The sequence below is a fragment of the Marmota monax genome, unplaced genomic scaffold (genome assembly GCF_021218885.2).
Source record: "Marmota monax isolate L192 unplaced genomic scaffold, Marmota_monax_Labrador192_F-V1.1 WCK01_AAM20220418_F8-fsc00125, whole genome shotgun sequence".
Classification (NCBI taxonomy): domain Eukaryota; kingdom Metazoa; phylum Chordata; class Mammalia; order Rodentia; family Sciuridae; genus Marmota; species Marmota monax.
Window position 1 is genome coordinate 10,448,159 of NW_026695235.1, and position 9,126 is coordinate 10,457,284.

Sequence of the window (9,126 nt, forward strand, 5' to 3'; positions counted from 1 at the left end):
GGGGAAAATGTGCCCAGAGAAGTCGAAGCGGTTTCTGGTGACTTGGCAGCTTCCAGGGCCTCACCGCGTCTGTGTTAACCCCTTCCCTCCTGAAGGGCGGCCCAGCCTCCACGCGGGGCCTCCAGGCCTCCCTGCCTCCCAGGAACCCCGTCCCATCCGTCCCCTTGAGTCCCCTCATGCTGAGAGGTGGTGACCCCATTACAGGAGCCCGTGCCAGCACTGAGGGTGAGAAGGGGCATGGCTGTCCCACCCTCCTCAGCCACAGGCAGAGGCCAAATCTCAGACCCGACTCCCCTGGAAGGGTGTCACCTTCCTGCCTCTCTGACCTCCAGCTGGTCTTTCCAGCCCTGCCCCGGCCCCATGGAGGGTCAGGCCGGGTGGTCCCTGCACACCTGGTTCTGGCACCGATTTCTCCATTCTGTGGGCTCTCTCTTCACATTATTCTTTACTGAGAAGAAGCTTTTTAGTTTGGTTCCATCCCACTTATTGATTCTTGGTTTTACTTCTTGCATCTGAGGAGTCTTGTGAAGGAAGTAGGTCCTAAGCTGACATGGTGACGGTCTGGGCCTACTTTTTCTTCCAGTAGGCACAGGATCTCTGTTTTAGTGCCCAAGTCTTTGACCCACTTTGAGTTTCGTGCAGGGTGAGAGACAGGATCTTAGCCTATTTTGTTACATGTGGATTCTAATTTTCCCCGCACCGTTTGTTGAAGAGGCTATCTTCTCTCCAGTGAATGTTTTTGGCACCTTGGTCTAGTGTGAGATACCTGTATTCACGTGGGTTTGTCTCTGTGTCCTCTACTCTGTACCATTGGTCTACAAGTCTATTTTGGTGCCAATGCCATGCCGTTTTTGTACTATTGCTCTGTAGTGTAGTTGAAGGTCTGGTGCTGTGATATACCCTGCTTCACTCTTCTCACTAAGGACTGCGTTGGCTATTCTGGGTCTCTTATTTTTCCAAAGGAATTTCATGATCACCTTTTCTAGTTCTATGAAGAATGTTGTTGGGAATTTACTGTAATTGCATTAAATCTATACAACTCTTTGCAGTGTGGTCATTTTGACAACATTAATTCTGCCTATCCAAGATCTTTCCATCTTCTAATGTCTAATTCAATCTATTTTTAATTGCATCTGTTCTGTAAATTACTCCCTAAGCCACACGGCATGACAGCTGTTGGCCTGGCGTTCACCTGGTGCTCGGTGTTGTCATCTGGAGGTGCTTTCAAGTCGACGGAGGACAATGCAAAACAGCACCTGTCACCAAAGGGTCCTGAGCGTCTGCACAGGTCTTGGAACTGACACCTGACATGTCCAGGGACGGCTGATTCCATCACGACTGTAGAAATGTCCCCCAGGCGGCATGGCATTCAGGACACAGTTCCCACGAGCCAAGACTCTGTCACGTGGGGAGCTCAAGGGGGTCTTGCCAGGGGGATGAAACCTGCAGGAGGACAGTCTGGGGGACCTTTGACAAGAAATGCTGGTGATGGGGAGTGACGTCGGAACCAGGGTGCTGCTGTAAAGCCAGAGGCCATGGTTCCCACCAGAGCCTCCCCAGGGACATGTCTCCATAGCCCCAGGGTCTGTCCCTCTAGGGACACCCACACAGATGCCCCGCATCTTTCTCAGCGGCTGCCTGGACAGACACTGTGGCCATGGGGACATTCTGCAGAGGCCGCCCTGGTGATGGAGACGAGGCATATCCCAGTGGCCTCTGCAGGTTGGGCCACGCCCACCAGGTAGGGCAGTGCTATCAAGGCAGGGCCCAGTCGCTGCCTTCCAGTGGCCACCAGTTGTGAGAGTGCCAGAGTGGGCAGCTAGAGGGAAGCTGGTCAGGGCCCCAGGGCCAGGTGAGGGTTCCGGCCCCGGGCGTCTGCTCCCTTCCCAGGCTGATTCAAGGCTGGGAGGAGGACAGCAGAAGGGCCCAGCTCCACCCAGGTCCTCAGCAGCAGGGAGGAAACCCCAGGCTCTCCCACTCAGCGGGAGGAATGGGAAGGAAAGTTCCCTGCACGCACTCCCGAGGACAGAGTGGCCTTCCAGGCTTTGCTGTTCTTGTTTTACGTGCGTGACTGGCAAAGTCAGCGATTCATCCTAACCCTGCGGAGTCGATCAGCAGCAGCCCTGAGCTTCACTGTCCGCTGGACGTCACTGTCCGCTGGACATCACCTACTGGCTTCCTTCTGCTCTTCCTCACAGGGGCCACATGGGCCTGGCCAGAGGCACTTGGTGATGCTGAAGACTCGGAGGTGGCGGGAAGAGGCGTTGGAATCAAGGCTGCTGCCGTAAAGCCAGAGCAGGCCTCGGCCTCCGACCCGGGAGGCCCCCAGCACGCCCTTCTCACTCCTCCCTGAGCCCCCCCACGGCAAGTGCCAGTCTCTCCCGTGTTGCTGTTTTTCCCCAACCACAGTAGAAAGTGGAATGTCCTTGAGAAAAGAGGCACAGCCCCCGGTCCAGCCGTCCCCCAGCAGGGTGCCAGGCTGCTGCCTGGAGGACTTTCTTGTCACATCTGTTCCTTGCTCCTGTTGTTGAGGATCCTAGAGTTAATCCTGACCTGGAAAAAGAAGGTTTAGCTCTTTCACAACAGCCCCACCCACAGGGACGGGCCGTGTCGCCATCAAACCCAAATTTGCTGCTGATACATGGTGAGCAGGTCCATGTCACTGGACCCACCCCTGGCCGGCTAGTTGGGCAGAATGATGAGTCGTAGCTTGAGGAGGCTTTCTTTTTTGGCAATTGCCTAGACTAGACATGAAAGTGTTCCCACTACATGGTTAGAATGTTAGATCAAATCTGAAAATCCTTTTAATACCTAGCTCAACACACAGGGAGGAAAGGGGATGATATCTCCAGGGACCAAAAGAGAAGCAAAGAATGGTGGGCTACAGCTAGCCCTCATCTGCTGTGGGGCTGCACAGTCTCAGAACCCAAAGGGCTAGGTGTGAACAGCCCAGAGGGGGAGTAAGATGGGAGCCCTGTGAAGCAGGTAAATCCTTGAAGGAGAACCCCTCCCCACAGCAAAGGAGATGGCCCAAAAGCATATCTGTCCCACCCTATGCTGGGGACAAAGAGAAAAATCTTAGCCTGTCTTCTTCAGGTCTGGAATTTGAATGTATGCTACCTACACAGCCCAGGGCCCACAAAAAAAAGCATTAAAATGATCAGGTTGGCAATATGACTGAGAGTCTTACAAGCACAAAATCTCACAGCAAAGACATTCTCAGCCCAAGCACAAAAGATTCCCAGATAGACCACTACTACAAAAATGAACTCACAACCCAAACTATATGACACTCAAGGAAACAATCCACCAACAGACCCAATAAACAGAGGAATTAGATCCCTAAGAACCTTAGGTAACAGGATTACCAGGTGACTGTTTTAAGCAGGTATATTTAGGGTGATCATAAACAAAAAAAATGAGCACAAGACACTACAAAAAATGGGGGCGGGGAGTCAAATTTGGAAAGAATGGGGAACTTTTAGAAATGAGAAATACAGTGAGTGAAATAAAGGCCTCAATGGATAGGTTAACTTAGAGAGTAGACACAACCTCATTATCAAGGTCAGGGCCACTCAGGAATTGGAAGGGACAGTTGTTATTTGAGGTAAACTGTGCAGAGCACAGGAGACAAAAAGGTGAGCTACGAACAGGAAGCTGCGATTTGGAGAGAATTAAGGAGTTCTGGACTGAAGGCACATTCCTTAGAGTGTTGAACCTATTGTTCTCTGGCTTCTCTTTTTGTTGTCTGGGAGTCTGGCTTGGCACCCCAGCCCTTCCTGAAAGCCCGAGGGCTACCTCTCCACCCCCAGAGCTGTGCTTGGAAGAGCTACCTCCCAGCCACGGCGCTGCATGCCCCTGCTCTGTCCAGAGACCCCTCCTTAGTTAGGTGACACCTCTTCTTTCTCTTGCTGTAGCTCCTGGGCCGAGTCTCTAACTTTGTCTACTTGTTGTTCTGGGAACCCTTCTCATTCTTAACTTCCAGGCTCTAGTTTCTTCTTTTGAGAGTTTTAATTCTCTCATCGCATGTAGCATTTTTTCAGCTTTTCTCTAAATGATCACACACAGCCACCCTCCTGTGCTGGTTTTCCTTTACCTAAGATACGAGTGTACAGCTCTGAAAGTTCTCTCCTGATCATACTTTGCCTGTTTTCTCTGATTTTAAGACCTGCTTGTTGGCTTGGTTGGGGTGCTGTGCATCTTTGCCTTCCACGACAGGAGCACTCTGTGTCCGGTGGCTCCTGTTCACTCTCCAGGTGTGAGTGAGGAGTAGATAACTGGAAGCTCTGCGGGCCCAGGGGGGCTTATCAGTGGGAGAGTGTCAATGCAGGGTGACGGGCTCTAAATGGCAGATCTGTGGTTCATCTTCAGTGGGGCAGTGCTGAGAGAAGGGAGGGGACCAGAGGGGTGGGGTGAGGCAGCTTACACCAACGTGGATGGCCTAACTTTCTTCCACCTACTGAGTTCCTTCCCCAAACACCACTCCAGGTACGCCTGGGAGTCCCGGGGTCCTGGGTCCAAGCACACTGCATCCAAACTTGTCCTGCCTGCTGTTGGAGGCGGGGGTGGGGGGTGGGGGCAGCAGAGCTCTGGTGTGAGCCGGTGGAGACTCCCCTGGGTCTTCCTTTCTGTCCCTCTCATTGTCTCCCTGAGTCTGGGAGGCTCCATAACTAGTGTTGGATTCAACAGCCGTAAGGTGACTCTAATTGCTACACATTTCTAGATGCTTGTTCTCAGCTTGGGCATATCCCCTGTTGAGAACCAAGAATAAACAGTTTGCAGAGCCCCACGGCTGCCTGCCCCACGTGGTCCCCGTCAGGCCCATGGCGGTCCACGGGGGGACTACCAAGCCAGACCCTGTCAGACATCTCCTCAGAGGGGCATGAGCCTGCCAGCTCACACCTCTGCCCCATCACCAGAAGGGAGACTGCAGCTCACCTCCTTCTGCCATCGCGTGGGAGGGCGCTTTCCAGGTGAGCTGTGGCCACCTCTGCTGGCCCTCCCCCTCCCTCCCCTGACTCTCCTTCACTTCTCCATCCGCCTTCCTTCCATTCTGAAGAGACCCCTCAGCAGACCCTCCTGCAGGCCCGTCTGGCTCCTCCAAGCTCTCAGAGACAGTGTGGGTGGCATGCAGCCAGCGCGTGGCCACCTGTCCTCGACAGCTCTGGATCTCCCTCCCTTTTCCACTTCAGCTGCTCTCTGAAGGCCAAGGGGGGTGTCCTGCTGAGTCCTTCCCATGGCCACCCAGAGAGACGGAAAGAAATGAGGAAAGGTTCGGGTGGGAGTTCTCAGCAGCCGCCACTGCGTCCCTTCTCCTGAGTGAGGGCCACCTCCCCGCCATCCCCACCCTGCCTCCACCAGCTGCCACCTCACCTGGGTCTCGTTTTTCCAGTAGCACAGCTGGTGCAGGCAGCAACGGGAGGGGACAGAGGCGGCACGAGAGGCCTGTACTTCTTGGTTGCCTCAGAGGACGTGGCTTACCGTAACCTCCAGGCCCCGTTCCAGGTGCCCACATCTGGCCCTGATGTGGTGACGTACGAGGGGGTCCTCCCAGCACCCGAGTCCCGCTCCGGAGTAGCCCACTCGCTCTGGGGGTGGCTGCTGACCAGTCATGCTCAGCTGTGGATTTCTACCTAACTGGGTGTGAGTCCTTTGGTGAGGGTGAGCAGAGGACATGGTGCGTCCCCATGTCCTGCCTGCCCACGCCCCCCTCCCCACCCAGCATCTAAAAGCACACCACTGAAGATGGGACCCAGCTCTTCCCCTCAGATGGCCCCAGGGTCTCACTCTGACCCACCACTACAGCTTCACCACCTCTGTCCAGTCTCCACGGAACCTTCCAGAATCTCCTGGGATTCCAAGGTGGGGCCCTACGACCCGTTTTCCTAAGAACACGCACAGACACACTCCATGCACGACTTTTGGGTGTTCAAGGCTGTTTGTGGGCTCTCTATAGAGGGTCCCTAAGAGGGAACCCCTTGGAGGACCCCTGTGACTATGACTGTAGTTGGTAGGCCACCTTTCCAGTAAAGGTGTCCCTGACTGTCCTTGGGACACTGGGGGTGGTGTCTGCCAGCCTGATTCAACCTGACCAGTTAGAGCCTCCTCCCTGGCCTCCGCGGCTGACTTTGGTTGGGCCCTGCACTGCCAGGCAGAGGGGCCAGGACACCTCATCAGCTCTGAGAGGCCATGGGTCCCTCCATGTGCCTTGATCATAAGCCCCTCTAAAGGGGGGAGATGCTGCCCACCTAAAGGTGGGAGGCCGCCAGCTCTCCAAACTGCCCAACTGTGGGAAGTGTGTCTGAGGACCTATGAGCTGTGTATGGCTGGGGTCTTGGGGGTGGACCATGGAGAGGAAGGAGCTGTCCTTCTACCGGGGTCCTCAAGCAGAGATGTAAGTTCGGAGAGCATCGAGAGAGATGATTTTCTCCCCGTCAGTGATGCCAGCTTGGAGAAAGGCCAGTGCTGGGAGCCCGGACCCAGCCACCGACTCCGGCTGGCACAGGACATAAGGCTTTCTCATCGATGGGGCCTAAACAGTGGCCAGCAGCACACGAGGGGGGTGGGCTGCCCACCCCAGCGCTTCCGGCCTCTCTGTAGCAAACACCATCTCCCTGTCCCGAATATGAACCCTGTGGATGGACAGATGGAAGGAAGCCTGCGGCCCTCACCAGCTGAGGATGGCAAGGGGGCGGGGCCATGCGGAGTGCTAAACTCCTGACCACACGTGACAGGAGGGAGGGAGGTTTGTCCGGTTTAACACGCACTTGCCCAGTCACTAGGCTAGATTTCAAGCCCTTGGCCACCAACGTGTGAGCTCAGGACAGGGATTCTCTGAGCGCCAGCTCCTTCCTCCCCTTCCTCCTCCTCCTCCTCCCCCTCCCCCCCTCCTCCCCCTCCTCCTCCGCTCTGCAGCACCAACAGGAGGCCCCACCACAACCACGTTTTAGAAGTAAAGAGCCAGTGTCTGGAGCTGAGAGTGCCTCTGGAAGGACTGTGGGCCCTGCAGCTGGACAGTGGAGCTGGCAGTCCCTAAGGCAGCAGGTGCTGGGTGCGTGTCACTGTCACTGCCAGCTGACACGCTCCACCCAGCCTCACCCCAGAAGGACCCCACGCAGGAGCTGCACCCTCCTAACACCTTCAGCACAGTCCTGCCTGGCACCTGGAACCACAAGGGACAGCTGACATGGGTCAGGGTTTCTCCTCCGCCCTTGAGGGCACTGCTTCAGGCCTCTGGTTAGGGTGCTGAGGACGCAGTCTCCGTGCACCTGACCCATGGCCCCTGGCAGGCTGGCCCAGGAGAGTGTCCCCAGCCCTCCCAGGGCCCAGCAGCATGACTAGAGGGCCTGGGTTGGGGGCTGGGCAGGGCCTCTGCTGGGTGGTCCCCAAGCCGACGTCCTACTGGGTAACAAGGAAAGGCCTGGCCTCCAGGAGGGCTCCTGTCCTGCTCCAGCCAGGGACAGCCTGTTGAGAACCTGCCATGCCCGTGACTTGGGCTGCAGAGGGTAGGCGGGCACCCCTCTCTGGCTGCTTGGGGTGGGGGTCCTGGAAGGCTGGCTGGGGTTTCTGCCCCTCTGCCTCCCAGGAGGGGGGCGCTGTTCTCTTCAGGGGCCAGTGAAGGGGTCTTGAATCTTCAGCCCTGGGAGCTGAGCTGAGCTGAGCCTGGGCGGGTCAGAGGGTGAAGTGAGGAAATCTCCCTCCTTCCCTGAGGAGGGACGTGTCAGTTCCAAGACAGGGGGGGAGCACTGACCTACCTGCCAGGGGACACGGTTCTAAGATGGGGGGGGGACACTGACCTACCTGCCAGGGGACAGGGTTCCAAGACGGGGGGGAGCACTGACCTACCTGCCAGGGGACACGGTTCCAAGACGGAGGGGAACACTGACCTACCTGCCAGGGTCACGGTTCTAAGACGGGGGGGCGGGGACACTGATCTACCTGCCAGGGGACACGGTTCCAAGACGGGGGCAGGGAGGAAACACTGATCTACCTGCCAGGGAACACGGTTCCAAGACGGGGGGGGGGGGGGGGGGGCGGGGGGACACTGACCTACCTGCCAGGGAACATGGTTCCAAGACGGGGGGGGGACACTGACCTACCTGCCAGGGGAAAGGGGCTGGAGCGCTGGCCAAAGGCGAGGTGTGAGCAAGGGGATGCAGGCTGGGGTCCTGCACAGGTGATGCTTAAGAGTTGTCCCTGCGCAGGACCAGGAAGCTGGCCCCGCAGGTGAGGGGTACCTGGCAGTTGGCCACACACCGTTTTTGAGCTGAGGGGCTTGAATGGAGGGTGAGGGAGGCCGAGATATCAATATGGATAAGTATGACCAACACTCAGGGTGCTGGGTGTTGGCTCGTCCACAAGGCCTGGTGTGGCCAGGCAGAGCGTGTCCATACATGTGAGTGACCACACGCCTCCCCTCCACCTCTGCTGAGAGGCGAGAAGCCGGGATATCTCAGTTACCACGAGCTCCCCTGCAGCAACCTACTTCCCAACACCACCCTCCACCTGTCTCCTGGCAGCAGGGGCTGCTGCTGAGGCTGGGGAGCCTCACCGACTCCAGCAAAGAGGCTCACAGGGTCACAGGGGGACGGGGTGTGCGGAGGCCCTCAGCCTGAGCCACCCACCTGGGCGAAGCAGGAACACCGCCTGTGCACTGACAGTCATCACACCAGTGCTCCTGCGGCCGGCCATGCTCAGCCTGACCCTAGCCTCATGGAGAGCCAGACAACCCGGGACAAGCCACTTCCCCAAAGAGGCCCGTCACGAGGGCAGGACGGGGGACGTGCGAGCTGGACCAAGGTCCTGGACCAGAGGGAGAGGAAGAGCTGCCTCTTGCCGTCAGCATGATTCCTTTTTTGTCCCTATAAAGGACATTTTTGAGACAATCAGCAGAATTTGGAAAGGATTTATAGATTGGGTGGTGGTTTATTTCCTGATTTTTGATGGGTAGACTGCGGATATCAGAAAAGGGTTTTTTTGTTCTGTCTTTTTTTGCAGCTGGGGACCCCACCTAGGACCCTGTGCCTGCTAGGCAAGCCTCTACCACTGAGCTACAACTCTCCCCTCAGTCCTAAGTCCTTGCTTTTAGGAAGATTTAAGGATGGCGCACACCGTCTGCAGCCTCGT